This window comes from Danio rerio, chromosome 6, assembly GCF_052040795.2.
Source record: "Danio rerio strain M-AB ecotype USA chromosome 6, GRCz13ab, whole genome shotgun sequence".
NCBI lineage: Eukaryota > Metazoa > Chordata > Actinopteri > Cypriniformes > Danionidae > Danio > Danio rerio.
Genome location: NC_141026.1, coordinates 4,210,812 through 4,232,258, shown reverse-complemented (window position 1 = coordinate 4,232,258; position 21,447 = coordinate 4,210,812). Strand labels below are relative to the sequence as shown.

The 21,447-nt window shown below is 35.7% G+C and overlaps 1 protein-coding gene across 6 annotated transcripts in view; it reads right to left on the bottom strand.

Annotated features, from left to right (window-relative positions):
• Positions 1-20,767, bottom strand: part of col28a2b (collagen, type XXVIII, alpha 2b) — a 104,871-nt gene extending 84,104 nt beyond the window's left edge. For 3 of the 6 annotated variants that reach the window (XM_087256436.1, XM_087256434.1, XM_087256435.1), the window contains exons 1-3: positions 20,494-20,767; positions 15,056-15,161; positions 2,371-2,439 (exon numbers count right to left, since the gene is read on the bottom strand). The gene's annotated coding sequence lies outside the window, so the exon portion shown is untranslated. Of the gene's footprint in view, positions 1-2,370; positions 2,440-15,055; positions 15,165-20,493 lie in introns of those variants that run through there. The other 3 variants (XM_087256437.1, XM_087256438.1, XM_087256439.1) reach the window with 2 other exon arrangements.
• Between the last annotated feature and the right edge of the window lie 680 nt (positions 20,768-21,447).

Below are 21,447 nucleotides of genomic sequence, written 5' to 3'. Positions count from 1 at the left end.
TTCATCTCGACATGCGAAAGTGTTCCTCTATATTTTCATCAAAGTTGTTCATAATGCTGATCCATCCACAGAGTTTGTAATATAGACAAATGTTTACAAATACAAGCGCAGCCGTTTAATGCTCATCATTGGTTAATGATGTCAGAATTTACCGGTATTTTGCAATAGATGTGTGAACGGTCTTTTCCGGAAAAAATTCCGAAACGTCCTCAATCGTGTGAACAGCACTTTTTTGAATTTACTGGAAAAGTCGTTCTGTAATATTTCCGGATATTTACTGGTATCACTGTGTGAAAGGGGCTAAAGAGAAGACTTGTGCGGCCGCCTTTATGCTTCACTCCTGACCGTGAAAATATAATCAGCTGAATCGTAAAAAAGCTGAATTAAGGTCATGTGTAGGGTCAAATCCAGATCTCGATCTGTTGTCAATTAATCATGCAGCCCTAGTTTTGATCACTATAAATCAAGATATGAAATACTGTTACATCTCTAACTAGAACAGCATTTAATCAACAATACTCTTTTGGTCTAGGTAGCTTTCAGCAATGTTTTGAATGAAAAAAAAAATCTGAAATATACTAAAGGCACCGTGCTGGAGGCCACGCGTACACAATGCTCACACATACAAAGACTCTCATGCTCAGTACAAGAGGTCAGGGTAAATATTAACTCTGACAGAGACGTGCGAAAATCTCAGCCCGTTTTATGGGACGAAGGTGTGAGAGATTACAGATCCAGAGATTCCTCTGAGGACAGAAAATGGACACAACATTTAATCTCAAACACCTTTCAACCCGACTTTCTGACCCTCTTCCCCACACAAACCCAGACTCATACATTGCTCTTCACAGCTCTTAAAGTAACCTCAGTGTTATTAGTTCTTCATGCTGTCGACGCTCTGAACATACGGAGCATTGCTTTTGGAACACACAACATTTCTGGGCTGCAGATTAAAGTGAGCGTCCTTCTGTCACAACCGTGTGAAGGAGAGCGAGAGCGTGTTTGGATGAAGCCAGCGCAGGTCAAAGTGAAGGCAAACTGCAGGTATTTTTAATAAGCGTGTGACATTCTGACAGGACCCTGATAATACAGTCCTCACACTAGCTTAAGACAGAGAGGAAGTATATAAGGAATTTAAAACCAAAAGCATGAACCCAGAGAAACCCCTCTGACAGATCTGACACAATATCAACACAGCTAATTGCCGTCAAATGCAACATTTTATATGGAAAATGTGTTTTAACAAGCAGACGTGAGTTTACTGACCATCTAATGCAGAGGTGGGCAAACTATGGCCCACAGGTCATATGTGGCCCGCTGAACACTTTCATCCGGCCTGCGAGGGAGTTTTTAAAATGCTGCTTCTGAGTAACGGTTTGGCTTCAGAATTAGTAAATTAATGATGCAATACAAGTGAACCCCATTTGATTGCAGTATTGCACGCGGTACAGATAGCGCAACCAGTAGAATTAGAACACACTCTCGGATATTAAAATGCACTAGACTGTTAATGACTGAAAATGAGGCAGGCAAAAAAACAAGAAAAATTGACTCTGAATGTCGTGTGTTTAAGGAGGAATGGACAACAAAATACTTCTTCACCAATATCAGACAGAAAGCGGTATGTCTAACATGCCAAGATTGTCTTTGGACTGTGGGGGAATCTGGAGCACCCGTAGGAAACCCATGCCAACACAAGGAGAACATGCAAACTCCACACAGAAATGACAACTGACCCAGCCGTGACTCAATCCAGCGACATTCTTACTGAGGCGACAGTGCCAACTACTGAGCCACCGTGTCGCCTCTATATATTTCAAGAGTTCACACTTAGCTGATGATTGACTATAAAGCTTGTTTGGCATGCTGTCTCATGCTGAGCTCATAAGATCCTCGTGCCCGGGGCTCCCTCCCGTTTGCAAGGCGAGAGGGGAGTTTGAGCTAAGGTAGATCTCGAGAACTCCCCTGCTGTAGTAGCTAATGAACAGAAAGTGATTGCTCGTAAGAGATAACTACTTACTAGGAGCATGTCTGTGGTGCTGATTTGGATTAGTCAATTAACTTCAGTTGCATGTTTTTGGACGGTGAGAGGAAACCGGGGAACCTGGGAGAATCCCATGTGAGCACTGGGAGAACGTGTAAACTCCGCACAGATACGTCGGCTGGCTTGGTAAGGACAAGAACCAGTGACATTCTTGTTGTGAGGAAACAGTGCTAACCACTGGGCCTCCATGCCACCCATCTGAAGGAGTAGGGGGATTCTTCAAAATTAGGATGGCTGTTATATGGAACTTAGTGTATTTATAGTGGCTTAGGAATCGTCTGATTGGTGAATCATAAATCGGATATTGCGGGGCCGACAGTCATTACCTTCCTTTCTTTAGCCAGTATGCAGGTTTCAGGTTTGGTCCATTCATGTTTCCTCTCAGTCTCCATCTACTGCATAAGAAGATAGAGAAAAAAAACGACAAATTAATTATTATCTTTACAAAAAAAGCTTTATCAGCTGTATTAAATTAATTAGTCCCCATTAGGGAGTCTTCCAGCTGTAATTGTAATGAGGAGGTGGATTATTAAGTTCATCAATGAGCTCTAATAGCTCCCGATGTGAAGCAAAGGGTGTGTGTGTTTCTCATATATACACACATACATTATTCTTGAGAAGACTTAGACACAGTTGTCATGGAACCAGAAGTAAAATACTCGTACTGTACAGTGAGAGGCCCGGGATTCTATTTTGGGGGAATAATAGTATTTTTTTCTCCCTGCCGGAGCCTTTCATGTCATTTAGAGAGGTGTTTAATAAGGACGGGCACTAAGAGGATTATGATCCCATTTGGCCATGGCCCCGTTGAGACAGGGGGGGTTTGTGGGGGGCATCCTTCTCACTGTCAAAACTCATTTCCCTCATAAATGATCAGCAAGATGACAATCCTGTATTCTGGAACTGAACTGAAGCCTCGTCTGTTGGCTGGGTTAATGAAGAGCGAGGCGTCATGGACGAGAGCTCTTTTCTGGAGATAAAGCACTTCAAAATATGGGAGTTTTCACAGCGAGGACACAAACATTATGGGCCACTCATAGAGATCTTAAAGCAGGAGACTGCATTGCTGTCCAATGAATTAAAGTGATTAATCACATTCAAAATAAAAGTTCAAATTTACTAAATGGGCGACACGATGGCTCAGTGGTTAGCACTGTCGCCTCACAGTATGAAGGTCACTGGTTTGAGTCCCGGTTGGGTCAGTTGGCGTTTCTGTGTGGAGTTATGTACTCCACATATTGGCATGGGTTTCCTCCGGGTGCTCCGGTTTCGCCCACAGTCCAAACACTGGACTTTTCCCGCTATAGGGGAATTAAATGAACTGAATTGGCCTTAGTGTATGAGTGTGAATCAGTGTGTATTGGTGTTTCCTAGTTCTGGGTTGAAGGGCATCCGCTATGTACAGCATATGCTGGATAAGTTGGCAGTTCATTTTACTGTGACGACCCCTGATCGATAAAACTAAGCCGAAGGAAAATGAATGAATGAATGAATGAATGAATGTATTGCTTTTGCCCCAGAGGAAAAGACTGCTCCAAGATGGACAGCAAAAAGCAAAATAATGAAAACAAATATACAAAGGATGCATATTAGGGCTGTTGGGCCTCATGTGAATGAACATTAAATAGTATGCCTTTTTGGGCAACATTTCACTTTTGAACTTAAAAGCTGCCAAAAATGCACTTCCCGATTTCTTTGCGCAATTTTTAACTTTTACCATTCTCATCATTATTATTGTTGCTATTTTTTGCTTATGCGTTTCAATATTTGATTATGTTTTCCTTTTTGCTACTATTATTGTTGTGTTGTGTTGATAAGTTGAAAGTTGCACTGAAAAGAAAAGCAAACACGTTATATTTTCATTATATTTTCAACCCAGGCTCATTCTTAAAACGTACCACTGTGTACATTTCTGGAGAGCACCAAATACGTCTCAGGAGCTGCGTTTTTTTTTTTTTTTTGCATTTGTTGTTTTTGCGAATCCACCAGAGGCAGCTGTGTACGCTTTTTCAGATCTTAAATTTCTCTTTTGAGTGCCATTTACTCCTGCTGTTCTTGCATAAATCCACTAGAGGCCGCTGTCGACTGACTGACTGACTGACCGATTGACTGACCCACCCTACTTCCCTAAACCCAACTAATAGTGTTTTCACAAGCACAGAATTACCCCCCCACTCACTTCCCTAAACCCAACCAACAGTTTTAGAAGGCAATCCAGAAAAAATGCCCTCGCCTGATTTTTACCCTGTTTTCAGATTTTACCACATTCTCACCCTGTTATTTATTTGTTTATTTTATTTTTTGGCTTCGGTTTTTGTCTTACCCACATTCTGCTTTCTGCACAAACTGATAACAGCAGAAAACCCATCCATACGGAGGTAAGCGTTCAGCTGGTAACCGCTTAAAGGAACAGCGTCATACCGTCCTCCCACATGAAAAGAAACTATATGAAGATATATGTCCATATATGAAACCTTTACGTAGTATATATGCACATATATGATAATATATTTTCTATTATCAAGGCAATAACTAAGAACTGACTTAAAGTGCAAAAAATGTATGTGTGCCACTTAAATTTGGTATCAATTGTAATTGGCATGTTATGGATTTTAACTATGGCAAATACGAGAGAGGAGATGGAAAGCTATGATGTTTTTCTAAAACATTTACAAGGTCAATTCTTTTTTATAAGATGCAAAAGAAAAAGATATATAACAATGGTTTGTCTTTTTTTCTTTCCTTTATTGTTGTTTATTCTCTTTTGTTCTTGTACTATATTTATTTCTTGTATTATTTGATTAAGTAAATAAAAATTAAACTTTCTTTTAAATAATGTTGTCTAGCAGCTGTATTTTAACAATTTTAACAACATATAGATGAATATATATGTAACCATATATGTGCATATACGTACATATAATATAGGAAAACGGACAATTTTATATATGTCACATATATCAGAAACCTATATCAAAACCTATATCAAAACATATGTTTATATAGGTTCTTTCCATGTGGGCTGTAGCGTTCGTTTTGAAGATGAAATGCAGCCATACGTACTTCTGGCTACATAATTCACGATCAAATGTATGCAGGACTACATTTTCAGAATAAGCCTACGTTGTATATCTCAATAAAGACTCTGATATGGTTGTAATTGCTTTAAACCCCCAAATGGTTGTAATGTTGTTCATCAGCTTTCCTTATTCTGGCCTACACTCAAAAAAAATACGGTTGCTGTTTGTTCAAACTACTTATCTGAAATGAGCTGAATCAACATAATTCTTGAGGGTTTTTTTTTTTTTGGAAAACGTATTTTCGTTGTGCTCAATACACTTAAATTTGTAAAAACATGTAAGTTAACAATCTATTTTGTGTTGGGACAACATGAAGGAATTGTGTGGAAGCCTGCATTTTTTTACAGCGAACACTAAAAAATTGTTGGCTGATGTTTCTTCAAAATACTTATTTAAATTGAGCTAAAACAACACAATTCTTAAGGGTTTTTCTGGGACTTAAAAGTTTTATGTTTCATCCACTTAAATTTGTAAAATCTAAAAGGTTAACTTAATTCCTTCATGTTGTAGACAAATCATTTGTTTGGAATCCAGCATTTTGTTTTTACAGTGTAACATGTTTCAGGATTTAATCAACAGCTTAATTCACTTTGCTTTTGTCTGACCAGTGGTGAAGCAGAATCTGGATTATTCCTTAATTATACCAAATCATGCAAGACTGTATTATTCCCGCCTGCCCCGTGTCATTGCCCTCATGATATCTTTGCCTCTTGCTTTCTTAAGAAAAGACTGCAGGCTTCATTTCTCTCAGCATGTTGGCTGGCGTCCCTATTCTAGCCCTCCCTCCCTCTCTAGTGCTCTTCTTATTTCTGCTCGCTCCGGCTATTAAACGCATCTTCAATTCAGCAACTTTGAAGTGGCACTCCAGGAAAATGCACTCAATCAATTATAAATGAAATAATCTGCTTATAATATTAGAGATTTTAAAAGTGTAAGAAATACCGCCAGATTAAGGAACCCAAATCAGTTTTAACAGTATCTAAAGTGACAGCAGGAGAATCATGGGAAGGAATGGGGAGAAAGTTAAAATGATTATGTAGATCTGTGTCACGGGCGAATGTTTCTGCAAATCCCTGCAGGATCTCGCAGCGCGGTGGAAACAGATTATTCCCGGCCTTATTTAAAAAGCTGTGGCGCTTTATTTTTTTTCAAGATGGGAAACATTTATATAAATTTACCCATATATTTATTTCCCTTGCTATACATTCTCTCTCTCTGTTTGATTCAAATGTCTCACTCAACCTCTCTGTGAATTTCTTAATTTGCAACAAAGAGTAAAACAAGGATCTTTTTTTGCCTGAAATGTTAAAATACAGCTTTTTAATTAGCTTTTTATTAAATATCAGATTATTGAATGACTTATAGCTGTTTAAAAATAAGTAAAATGTTTTATTTAAAGGGTACCTATTGTGCCTCTTTTTACAAGATTAATGTCCCTAGAGAGAGAGAGTGTGTGTGTGTGTGTGTGTGTGTGTGTGTGTGTGTGTGTGTGTGTGTGTGTGTGTGTGTGTGTGTGTGTGTGTGTGTGTGTGTGTGTGTGTGTGAAGTTTTAGCTTAAAATACCACATGTATAGTGTTTAAAACCCACATTTATAACGTGCCGTTTTGGTGACTGTTGCTTTAAATTCAAATAAGATTGTGTTCTCTTTAATAGAGGGCGGAGCTACAAATACCTATGTGTCAGCATAGTGGGCTGGAAGTGCAATATGCACTTTAATAAAGCAGCATTTTTTTATGACACTGTATACCAATAATTAATATTTTTACAGTACTGTGAGGGTTGGGTTTAGGGTTGGGGTGGGGTTAGGCGTTAAAAAATATATCTTATTGGGTAATTTAATAGATAACATAACTAATACTCGGTACAACTACAGTTTTTACATTACTGTGACGGTTGGGTTTAGGGTGGGGGTGGGGGTAGACGTTAATAAAATACAACAAATGAGAAATTTAATAAATAATAGAAATAATTCGCGTTAACTTCCGGCCGGCTCTAGCAACAACCTCATAGTGGCAGATTCAAAAACAAAACTAACATCCTATGCTAATGAGAGAGAGATTGTCACTAATGGGTGGGGCATTTCTTAAATGGAGGCGTGGCACCAAAGCCCCACCCCTTTATCCAACCATCATAGAGGGATGAGCAAATTATGGTAAAATGTACGAATGAAATCGCACAAATTCATATGAAATTAGCCACTAAATCAAAATGTGACACTGTTAACGACTTTTGTAAATAACACAGAATTTAACCGTGATATGGACTGAATTTAATTGTAAGACAGTTATGCAGTATGTTACCATATTTAAATGATGAATTGTGAAAATTACTGTATACATTACAGTAAAGTTTCCCAGTGATGGGTTGCAGCTGAAAGGGCATGCGCTGTGTAAAATATATGCTGGATAAGTTGCCGGTTCATTCTACTGTGGTGAACCCAGATTCATACAGGGACTAAGTCAAAAATAAAATGAATGAATAATTACAGTAAAGATATACGATGATGTAAATACAGATACAGCAAGGTGAATGTAAATATAGTATTTTTGCTGTAATTGATTTACAGTAAGTTACTAATGAATTGAACTGTAATAAGAACTGAATTTTACTGTAGGATGGTTATGCGTATATTTACCGAATTTAAAAGTTGCACTGTGAAAATTACTGTATATTACCGTAAAGATATACAATGCTGTAAATGCTGGTGAATTGAACTGTAATATGAACTAAATATTACTGTAGGACAGTAATGCGGTATGTTACCGTATTCTAAAGTTGCATTGTGAAAATGACTATATTTTACAGTAAAGATATACAGATATAGCAAAGTAAAGGGTGCTGTAAATGTACAGTATTGTTGCTGTAATTGATTTACAGTAAGTTACTAATAAATTGAACTGTATTAAGAACTGAATTTTACTGTAGGACGGTTATGTGTAATTTTACCGTATTTAAAAGTTGCTCTGTTAAAATTACTGTATATTACCGTTAAGATATACAATGCTGTAAATGCAGATACAGCACGGTAAATAGTGTTGTAAATAAAAATACAGTATTTTTGCTGTAATTGATTTACAGTAAGTTGCTGGTGAATTGAACTGTAATATGAACTAAATGTTACTGTAGGAGTATTGCCGTATGTTATCGTATTAAAGTTGCATTGTAAAAATGACTATATATTACAGTAAAGATACAATGTATTCATCTATACAATGCTGTAAATACAGATATAGCAAGGTAAAGGGTGCTGTAAATGTACAGTATTGTTGCTGTAATTGATTTACAGTAAGTTACTGGAGAACTGAACTGTAATATGAATTAAATTTTACTGTAAGACATTTATCCAGTATGTTACTGTATTTTAAAGTTGCATTGAAGAAAAAGACTGTACATTTTACAGTAATGATACACAATATTGTTTATATACAGCAAAGTAAATAGTGCTGTAAATGTCAATTTTACACTGATTTAAAGGGGAACCGCCAGTAAGTTCCAGTGTACAAATTGGTGTGATATAATGTTGGTTTTTTCCAGTACCCTGCAGCTAATTGTAGCTGTTTGACTGGAGGAAAAACACTGTCAGAGCATTGACCAAGTGTGTCTAACTCCTTCACAGATGCAAACACCGAATGAACCCTTCAGCCTGCCTCTCACTTCACTGAAAGAGCCCTCATTGAGCTCAACTAACCATGTAATGGGTGAGAGCAACCTGTTAGACACACACACACACACACACACACACACACACACACACACACACACACACACACACACAGACACACACACACACACACACGACGCTCAGACACTTGCCTAAACACAGATAATCCCTGTTGCTCACTGTAGCAGTGGGGTGCTAGTGAACAGAGCAGTGATGGATGTGTTTGTCTACTTATCTTGCACTAATGATCAATTGATTTGCTGCCCCTGGGCGGCTGCACAGTCCAGCTTTTGACCCATACGGTGCTAGCGAGACCCAACTGGGGTCAGTCCAAATGATTTCCACATGTAATACTGTTATTTTTTTGTCCATCAAAATCATTTTTGATGGAAGCGGTTGTTCGGGAGGAGCACAGCATGAAAGTTCAGCACTCCATATATTACAGTGTCCATCATTTACAAGGGAGTGTACTTTGCTATGAGCACTTTGAAAAGTCTGTTAACTAAATTTGAGCTTTTTCACAACAGTGACAGGGTGATGTTTAGTGCAATGGAGAAAATGGAAGCCTTCATAGCTAGATTTGTTGCTACTGAAGGTGAGATTTAGGAGAAAATTGTGTTTATTTCACTGAAATACAACAGGTGCAGAACCTCTGGCCAAACCCCAAAGATGCTGGGTTATTGTTGATCATTTCAAGTAAATTTAAATGGCACTTTTTAAACCAACGCTTGGGCTTGTAAAGGTCCAACATTGGTGAACAACTCAGCATTTTTTAGAGTGCGATATTTGTTAGAAATGGGATTTTACATTTACATTTTGAGCGGTGAGCAGTTCAGCACTCCACACATACACTCAATGGCCACTTTATTAGGTACACCTTACTTGATACAAGGCTGGATGAAAGCAACATGCTGTCATGTTGTTGACACCAAATTCTGACCCTACTATCCGAATGTGGCAGCAGAAATCAAGACTCATCAGACCAGGCAATATTTTTCAAATCTTCTATTGTCCAGTTTGGGTGAGCCTGTGTGAATTTTAGCCTCAGTTTCCTGTTCTTAGCTGACAGGAGTGGCACCCGGTGTGGTCTTCTGCTGCTGTAGCCCATCTGCCTCTGACTAGTTGTGCATTCAGAGATGCTCTTCTGCAGACCTCGGTTGTAACAAATGGTTATTCGAGTTATTGTTGCCTTTCTAGCTGGAACTTGTCTGGCCATTCTCCTCTGACCTCTGGCATCAACAAGGCATTTGTGCCCACAGAGCTGATGCTCACTGGATTTTTTCTGTTTTGGCCAATCAGATCGTCTTGACCATGTCTACATGCCTAAATGCATTGAGATGCTGCCATGTGATTGGCTTATTACAAATTTGCATTAACGAGCAGTTGGAAAGGTGTACCTAATAAAGTGGCCGGTGAGTGTTATACATTATTTGTTCTATTTGAGTGTACTTTTCTATGAGCACTTAGAAAACTCTTTTAAATATATCTGAGCCTTTTCACAACAGTGAAAGTTCTGCAATATGATGTTATTCGTTTATTCATTTATTTTCTTTTCAGCTTAGTCCCTTTATTAATCAGTGGTCCCCACAGCGGAATGAACCGCCAACTTATCCAGCGGATGCCCTTCCAGCCGCAACCCAACACTGGGAAAATATGATGTTATACATTACTGAAATTATTGTATAATTATTTTACATATTAGATTTGCAAATCACTTTTCATTATTTTTATTCACTGCATTTTTCTATTGAAGTTTTTACAAATTTAAATGTCACCACAGGATAGTTTAAAAACCTTCTGGAACTAATTGACAAGCACATTTCAAAGGGATTGTGCCTTATACCAATAGCCCAATGTGTTTCAAATTCAAATTACAGTAATGATAGATCATAATCTGATTGCAATGTATATTTGTGGCTATAAATGGATTCATTCATTGATTTTCTTTGAGGCTCAAACCAGCAACCTTCTTGCTTTGAGGCGACAGCACTACCTACTGCGCCACTAAGTCACCGGCTATAAATGGATTTATGTTATATTTAAAGTTTAATTAATATATTAACATGTATTAAATATATATATATATATATATATATATATATATATATATATATATATATATATATATATATATATATATATATATATATATATATATATATATATATATTAAATATATATATATATATAAATATATATATATATATATATATATATATATATATATATATATATATATATATATATATATATATTTAATATATATATATATATATATATATATATATAAAATATATATATATATATATATATATATATATATATATATATTTAATACATATATATATATATATATGTATTATATATATATATATATATATATATATATATATATATATATATATATATATATATATATATATATATGTATTAAATATATATATATATGTATTAAATATATATATATATATATATATATATATATATATATATATATATATATATATATATATATATATATATATATAATACATATATATATATATATATATATATAATACATTAAATATATTAAATATATTTAATGTATTAAATAACACAACAATATAATTTTAAAAAAAACTTACGAAATGGATTTACAAGCAAATATAAAAGGGGTTTTCCCTTTAAAAAAAGAAAGCAAAAATATTATACATTATAATGTATATTTGTGACTATATGTTACATAGATTTAAAATTTAAGTATTGTGATTCATTCAGAGTGCAAACTTAGAAATAAAGGTACAAAAGCAGTCACTGGAGTGATACACTTTTCAAAAGGTGTACTTTTTACTAATCCCTACACTTTTGGAACTAACAGGTAACCATTAAATACCATTATAGACACTTCTGTGGCTTTATTTCTGAGAGTCTATTGCAAGACAGTCCCTTTTCTCTGCATCAAACATTTATGTTAAAATATAGAATGAAGATTTTTAGAAATATCCTGAACAATATAAACATTAATTTCATGTGTCATAGAATTAAATAAGAATCTCGGGAGTGGATGTTTGTATCATCAGTCATAAACTGATTAGAATAATCATCACCAATTTATTTAGGGAAGTGCTTCTGCAAAGCAAAACACTTCATTGACTCTATAACAATCCCATGAAGTGCTTCAGACACTCTTTTTAAACTAAATCCTGAGTTTGACTGACTGTTCAGTCTGTCTGCCTTTTAAATACTTAGGTGAAAACAGAAAGCAAAGAGGTCAGTACTTGCGTTTGCTCGAGGCGTTAGTGTGTATGTGGCTGGGTTTACACTCCAGAGAGTCGTTGCATTGCTTGAGTCTCACTTCATCAGCTCATTCTTTACCTCAATATCCTTCTGAAGGAAAGATTCGGGAGCACAATGACTCTCTGGTGTAATGTTTAGTGAGATGGAGAAAATGGAAGCCTTCATTGCTAGATTCATAAAGTGGCCACTGAGGGTGAGATTTAGGGGAAAATCGTATTTAAGATTTATACCAGTTGCAAAAATCAGTCACTGAAATACAACAGGTGCAGAACCTCGGCCCAAACAAAGTAGGACATGTTCCTGGATTAACATCTGTGTTAATCCTGGAACAACAATCCAATCAGCCAATCAGAATTAAGCGATATGTTTACCGTTTATGTTAAGTTTAGGTTTATGCACTTGATTGTTATCCAATTATTCCCATCTGATTTTGGGAATAATCTACAGTTATGGTTGGTTTTAGGGGTAGGGAATAGGTATGGATTATTGGCCCAAACAAACCTGATCATTACACTATAAAAAAGATGCTGGGTTGATGTAACCCAACTTTGGCTAGAAACCCAAACCTCCATGTGTTTTTTTTTTTTTCAATTAAATTTAAATGACACTTTTTAACCCAACAGTTGGATTTGTAAATATTTGACCCAACATTGGTTTACAACAACCCAGCATTTTGTTTTAACTGTGACTTAAAAATTGCCTTGTGAGCAGCAACCCAAAACAAAATTAATTTAACAAGTATAAATGTAGCATTAAAAAAATTATTTTATCCACTAAATGTATATTTAATTATTTCCGTTGCTATTTAAGAAATTGATAGGACTATTCTATAAAAAGCCTGGGTTATTTCAATCAAAATTGGATGAAAGATGGTTATATTTGGTCCTTCAAACTGAATTTAAACCATTAAAGTGGTTGGTGTTGTCAATATTACACCCCAGATTGGGTTCAAATCGCACATTCTTAGAGTACACATGCCTACATTCAATCTGACTAATGCATGATTTTATAATCTTGCTCAAATGAAATAGATTTCAGTTGTTTACTTTTGAAATATTGTTTAATATAAAGAAATCAATATGACAGAAGCATTCAGGACAAGCCTTTTAATAGTTTCAGGGGCTAAATGACAAAAATAGATGAGCAATTGCAGCGTTATGGATGATGCATTTGCAGTAAAACCTATATACATATATACACATAGAAAGTATATGTTAACATTATATTGAAACTTCTGTTCATATTTATATATCCAGAACAACTGACCACAGTTATATATCCAGAACAACTGACCACAGTTATACATCCAGAACAACTGACGGTACTGACCACAGAGTTAAGGGAGCAGACAAATATTAATCTGTAAACTTTTTTATACTTTAAATGAGGAAAATAAACATGCGTTATGGATGTGACCAAAAAATGATAGCGAGTTTATAGTGTATCCAACATACTTTGTAGAAATTCTGTGAATTAAACTGCTCAACCCAATATCTCCAAATCCATATTGTAAGTTCTGCGAACCACAGCGTCAAGACACCTTTTTACATATGATGTGGGAATGTCCGGAGGTGCAAAAACTTTGGGATTCAGTGCTGGACATTTTATTTAAAGTTACAAAAATTAGTTTCCCTAAAGATCCTGTATTGTTACTATTGAATGATAACTCTCAATTTCCTTTAAATGCAAAGGTCCGTAAATTTTGGTTAGCTGCTTCAACTGCTACAAAGAAAATGTTGGTACAAAGGTGCAAACCTCCTCATGATCTCTTAATTAAGCACTGGTTACATTTACTATTGGAAATACTGTATCTGGAACTGTCATCAGCATGGATCAACCATGCCAAAGTGGACATTCTTTTGGTATGGAAAATCTATATATATGCAACGTCAAAGAAATCTTGGACACTTAACCCTCATCTGATGCTACGGATGTCAAACTTAATGTAAAATATCTAACAGCTTGGTCTAATCCTGATGTGCGTATAATGGGGAGGGGGGATGGGGAATATATATTGGGTAATATCTGTTAAAAGTATTTTTCTGTTTGATTGTAAAAAAAAAAAAAAAAATATATATATATATATATATATATATATATATATATATATATATATATATATATATATTTTTTTTTTTTTTTTTTTTTTTTTTTTTTGTCATTTTCGGAAAAAAAAACTGAATTACAAAAAAAAAAAACTACAACTGCTCAACCCAAAAGAAACAATAATAATCAAAAGTATATGAGTTGCTCACTATAGAACAAAAATGATTGATTTTACTTTAATATTTTTGTATTTATGAGCAAAAAAGCTTCGTTATGGATGTGAAATTGCCACTTGTGTGACTCAAATACAATTGTTTGAAAACATTGACACAAAATGAGACATTTTTAAATAATATACCAGTACTGTGAAATGAAAGCCTACACAAAACTACAGCTATTTTGGTAAAAACAAGTTTTTCGTGGTAAGGTTGACATTTGCATAGAATTGCTCAGTTCACGCTAAGGAAAATTAACATAATTCTCCTGTGAAATAATCTCCTGTGAAAGTTTATCATTTAACTAGTCAAATATCTAACGTGTAGAACTTTCTCTGTGACTTGATACTTTGTGTTATAGTGGCCCTGAAAGCCTGTCAGAAATGCTTAGTTTCTCCAGGAAAATGGTTTGTAAGGATCTTTGCTCCGGGTCTTGCCCTGTTTCTGCACAATTTCTCTCCACCCTCTTGTTTTTTTTTCCTCCTTTTGTTTAAGTAAAGCTAGGATTAGGAAAGATTTTCCCCCTAAAGTAGTGGTTTGATGGTGCTTTTATCCCCCAGAGTTGCGAAGACGGTGGAGCCCCGGGATTAAACCAACACAAAAGGTGTTGTTGTGTCCGGCCGCAGGCTGAAGGGAAGAAACTCAACTGCCAGTTTCAATATGTCAATGTTCTCAACATGGGAAACTGGCCAAAGCAGTGGAGGAAAGCTCTGGTGTCCAAATACTCACCGGGATCACAGTTCAGACATCAGGCCAGAGTTTGAAGAACCAAAGTTTCAATTCCTCAAAATCCTTCTTTCAGCAAAGGATCCAGAGAATGTCCCATGTGTTATATCTAAAAAATAAAATAAAAAAACTACAACAATTGTTAGTTGTTTATTATTGTTAAACTTAAACACTTAAGACACTTTGAGGTCATCTTGAAGAGCTTGTCATTAAAGTTCTACCAAAAGTTTACAGTTGAAGTCAGAATTATTAGCCCCCCCGTTTATTTTTTACCCCAATTTCTGTTAAACAGAGAAAATATTTTCTCAACACATTTCTAATCATAGATTTAAGAACTCAATTCTAATAACTGATTTATTTTCTCTTTGTCATGATGACAGTAAATAATATTTGACTAGATATTTTTCAAGACACTTCTATTGACCTTATTCTAAAATGTGGAAGTGCGCCTGTTTTCGAGATTGTCTTAGAACTTCCGATTCAGTCGCCTATGGGAGAAATGACAAGGAATAATAAACGGCACAAAATGGCCAAACTACTTGCTCAACAAACAAATGTTTGCATGACTACACAGATCAAGTAGCATAATATAATAAGAAAATATTAAATTGCAACATCAAGCAGCGTAACGAGCAGTTGTTAACATCAAAAAATGAATGGAAGTAAATGAGACCGGAAGTCGCGAGACAAAAAGATTCAAATGGCAGCGCCCACTCGTCAGCTGAGAATAAGGTGAATACAGCTTAAAGTGACATTTAAAGGCTTGACTAGGTTAGGGTAATTAGGGTACTATACGTTTACTAATAAAATTTGAAAACATATAAAGAACTGCAAATAAAAATGAAGCAGAGCAAAAAAAAAAAAAAAAAGCAAATCCAAAATATTTGCATAAATTCAACCGTGAGTTTGCGATGCTGTTTTCACTTTGCATTTCACAAAAAAAATAAAAAAGCAAATAAATTGAGCATTGCAATTGACTGGAAGGGTTTTGTTAAGGCATAAATATAGTTTTTTTTAAATAGCAGATATTTTAGTTTGTATGCACTGCTTGATTTTTATTTGCAGTTCTTTTTTGTTAGCAAAATTAATTTTTATCTCAAAAACAAATTTTCACTTTGCTATTTTTGAAGATTTGCATTTATTTATTTTTGCTCAATACTTTATTTTGTTATGGTTACTTCATTTGGCAGCGCAGTGGCGCAGGTAGTGCTGTTGCCTCACAGCAAGAAGGTCGCTGGGTTGCTGGTTCGATCCTCGGCACAATTGGCGTTTTTTGTTTGGAGTTTGCATGTTCTCCCTGCGTTTGCGTTTGGGTTTTCTCCGGGTGCTCTGGTTTCCCTCACAGTCCAAAGACATGCGGTACAGGTGAATTGGGTTGGTTAAATTGTCCGTAGTGTTTGAGTATGTGTGTGGATGTTTCCCAGAGATGGGTTGCGGCTGGAAGGACATCCGCTGCGTAAAAATGTGCTGGATAAGTTGGTGGTTCATTCCGCTGTGGCGACCCCAGATTAATAAAGGGACTAAGCCGACAAGAAAATGAATGAATGTTACTTTATTTTGGCCCTAGAATAAATAAGAAAGCTGAAAACCTGTAACCAATGACTGGCAGGAAAAACAACTAGTATTGAAGTCAATGCTTCAGTTTTCCAACATTCTTTTCTAAATATCTTCTTTAAAAAGACAAACGAAACCTCATAGTGATTTGAAACAACTACAGAGTAAATGACAACCCCTATAAATGACTGTCCTTTTAAAAAGGTATTTCTAAAAGCCATCACTGTTCATTTTTCAGAGTAAAAGATTTGCTGGACAATTCCAGTAACAATATTCAGACCATGTGAATTTATGCATGTTAAAGATGCCATTACAGAGGAAGGATTGAGCATTGGCGAATGTTCAGCAGAAGCGGAAAGAAAATATTTGAACTAAATGTCTTAATAATAACATTTCTAGCAGATCGCTCCTGGCCATTTGTTTTGCTATTCTTGTCACAGGCGTCCTCGGGCTGCAGTCAACTTAAAACTATTAATCAAATGTATTCATATTGCATATAAGCACATGCTACAATACCCTTGACAAGAGACAAAGAGGTTCAAACCTCTATCATTTGGCAAAGTAAGGCATTTACATTCAAAACAATAACAAGTGTTGCAGTAGTACATCTCTCAGAGGGGAACTTGATCAAATTCAAACCATAAAATCTTGGAAGCATCCATATAATAAACACGAAATTCAAGTAGGCTAACTAATACCCGCCGTATTGCGTTTGGCTCATTGGTTTAAAGTTGGTTTTACACCTCATTGAGTAAGCTTGCACATTCTGGCTGGTCCGTTGAGCTTTAAGAGAGGATAAAGTTTTGTTCTGAAGATCTGCCTTGCGAGAGCATCAGCTCCAAGAGGAAAGACGTTAAATCATCTAAAGAGGCTTTCTGTGATGGAGGCTGTTCTGAGTAAAATACGGAGACTGATGCCACAACACAACATCCTCGGATACTAAATATACATTAACGCAGATGTGGGCCAGAGAAGTGGGCATAAATGTTGGCCAGCACAAAACATCCTTGAAGTCTCCCTAATTTAAATCTTTGTATTTTAGAAATTTTATACAATTATGTATTGAGAAATGGGATACATTTTAGAAGCAACTTTAATTAGTTAATTGAAGCAAGAAACTTAAACCGCTTGTAAAAAAGGGACATTTTAGCAATTGAAGTATATGTGTAATTAATCATGATTTTTCAGCCAAAAATTAAAGTTAACTCATCTTTTACTTTCCCTCAAGTGGTTCCATACCAGGCCCGTAGCCAGCCTATTGGATGGGGTGGTTCTTTTTTCTCAAAAAGTGGATCTTTTTGCAGTTATTCTCCTAAATTCCTATGAAATTATACTGCATATACTGCATTTTAGTGACATTTTAAGCACTAATATTTACTGCTTGTCGGATAATCATAACCATATATTTTTATGCAACAAAAAAAAATTCCTACAGTTTTGTTAAAGTGCTTACCATACTGATTTACCACAAAGTGTTTATTTAGAAATGTGCCTTTAAACTGTGATTTATTACAGATATATGTAATGTAATGTAAAGTGTATTTATATAGCGCATTTATTGTGTATGGCTATACACCCAAAGCGCTTCACAATCATGAGGGGGGGTCTCTTTACACCACCATCAGTGTGCAGCATCCACTTGGATGATTTATAAATAATGTTATGAATGTTATTTTTAAAAAATAGTTATTTTTTTAAATACAAATTTATCATCATGCATCAAAAACAAATAGAAATATGCTAAAACTTATTAAAAAAAAAAAAAAAAAACACATTAAAAACTGTAGTCTGTAGGCAAATAACAAACCGGCCAGTTCATTTCCTGAGTGAGAATTTGTACATTTGAATAGTTAAAATTTAATTTTGTCCTTAAACCTTCTTCTATTAGCTATTTTCACTATTTATGATAACATACTAATCAAAAAATTGGACAAATTAATTTAAATACAGTGGCCAAATTCTGTACTTTGTCAGTGGTGCTGGTGGTGGAGGGCCTCTTTCGAACCTCCCAAACTCCCCTGGCTACGGGCCTGATACCTTCATGGGTCTCATGTTGAATATTCATTCATTCATTCATTAATTCTTTCTTTTTTCGGCTTAGTCCCTTTATTAATTTGGGGTCGCCACAGCAGAATGCCAACTTATCCAGCACGTTTTTACGCCACGGATGCCATTCCCATCTCTGGGAAACATACACACACACATTCGCACTCATACACTACGGACAATTGAGCCTACCCAATTCACCTGTATTGTTTTTAGTGTGTGAGGGAAACCAGAGCACCCGGAGGAAACCCACACCAACAAGGGAGAACATGCAAACTCCATACAGAAACGCCAACTGAGGCTCGAACCAGCGACCTTCTTGCTGTGAGGAGAGTCAGGCGACAGCACTACCAATTGCGCCACTGCATCCCCCACTGACTTTTTTAAACAAGGACATCCTATGGAAGTCAGTGGTTACAGGTTTTCAACATTTTTCAAAATAACTTATATTGAGTTCAACAGAAGAAAGAAACACAAACAGGTTTGTGACAAGTGAAGGGTGAGTAAATGATGACATGACAATATTTCAGTTTTTAGGTGAATTATCCCTTTAAGTATTCAGACTAACAGCAAGTCAAAATGTGTCCTACATGCCCGTATAGCCAGTCTATTGAAGGGTGGTTCTTTTTTTCTCAAAAAGGGGTCCTTTTTGCAGTTAATATCATTCTCTGTTAAATTATAAGGTTCAAATACTGCATTTAGTGACAATTTAAACACAAATTTTTGCTGGATCAGCTTGTCAGATGGTGATTATAAAAACTGCAGTTTTTTTTTGTTTTTTTTGATGGAACAAAAGTATTCCCTACATTTTGTCAAAGTGCTTGCCTATACTATTTTACCACAAAGTGTACACATGTGCATTTAAACTTAAACTGTAGGTTATTAGTTTTATAAATAATGTTATCCCTGCTAAAAAATCCAGCTTAAACCAGCCTAGGCTGGTTGGCTGGTTTTAGCTGGTCGACCAGACTGGTTTTAGAGGGGTTTTGGCCACTTCCAGGCTGGTTTCCAACCATTTCCAGCCTGGTCTCAGCTGGTCAGGCTGGAAAATGACCAGCCAAATCCAGCTAAAACCAGCTTGACCAGCCTGGTTTAAGCTTGATATAGCTGGTTTTGGCTGGACTTCCAGCTTGGCTAGGCTGGTCAAGCTGGTTTTAGCTGGTCATCTCCCAGCCTGACTAGCTAAGACCAGGCTGGAAATGGCTGGAAACCAGCCTGGAAGTGGCCAAAACCCCTCTAAAACCAGCCTGGTCGACCAAAACCAGCCAACCAGCTTAGGCTGGTTTAAGCTGGATTTTTCAGCAGGGATGAGCTTAGAATTGAAAAAAAATGTTGAAGAAAAATGAAAATATTCTTGTTTTTAAAATACAATGCAATTTTAGAATTTTACTATATCAACCCTCGTAAAAAAAAACAAAACAATAAGAAATTGGTTAAAACTTGTTTAAACTTGTAAAAAATTTGCCTATATAATGAACTGGCCAGCTCATTTCCTCAGTCCGAACTAGTCCATTTAAATAATTAAAAATTACATTTGTCTTGAAGGCTTCTTCAATCGGTTATTTTCACAAGTTATGATGGCATTATATCAAAAAAGGGACAAATGAGCTTGTATAGCTGCCAAATTCTGGACTTTGTCAATAGGGGTGGGTCTTTCGAACCAACCATATCAGCAATTTGAGCGAGTGTTCAATAATTTCTACCAAATAATTAGCCAACATTTGTTTTTATTTGTTAATCTTAACATTTCTCTCTAAATTGTTTATAAACCAGTGAACCTGGTTGTATAGTGTACAGGTGCTTAATAAACGTTCACATCAAACTAGAACACTGTTACCTACCTATCTTCAGGGGTGGCTGCCATTTTGTCAAGACGCCATATTTTCAACGCAGTTCAACAAATCTATTACGGTAAGTGTTGGTCAGGTCAGGGTTTCCGTCGTAAGTGACATAAATTCAATATTTTATTGGTCTAGCAGCCAATAAAACTTACACGCCTTGGGTGAAAACCAATGACTGGTGAAAACTAGTTAAAAAATTTGGCGGGAATGTAGAATTTCTTGAATGACTCACAGCTGTTTAGACCAACCGCTTGACACATGCGCATTAGAGTCTGAGGAACAGGAATGGCTTTAATAGCTTTTTTTTTCCAAAAAAAAAAAAGTTAAATAAAAGAAAAAAAAAAATACAACGCTAGCTTTACATGCTAATTAGCTTTTTTCCAGTCTTTCAGAAGTTAATTTCTAGATTTTTCTATCTGGAAGTTTCATCATTTTAATAAATTACATTAATAATATCATTTTATCGTTAATATTATTAGAACTGCACTTCAATAATTCAGGTTATTAATTTACCAATAGTTTTAATTATTACAAAAATAACACATATATCTTACTTGAAGCTTTGAAGCTTTACTGTTGCTCAACAACAAAGGCTTTAATAATTTTCCCAAGGTCCAAAATATCATAAATCTCAAATGTTTCCCAGCATTTCAACAAAATATGCAAGCTTTACATAAGGACCACTTTTTAATTCCTGCATAAACGTTCTCTCTCTCTCTCTCTCTCTCTCTCTCTCTCTCTCTCTCTCTCTCTCTCTCTTTCTCTCTCTCTCTCTCTCTCTCTCTCTCTCTGGAAAAGAAATCCCCCCACCAAAAAAAAAGCCTGAAAAAGAGAAGGGCATTATTGTTTTAATCCTCTTACCATCCGTCATTTTAAGACTGTTTTAAAGGCTGAGATGGCGTCTTGTCTCTGTAAATCCTCCAGGCCGGGCGAGATTCTGCCATCTATTAGAGA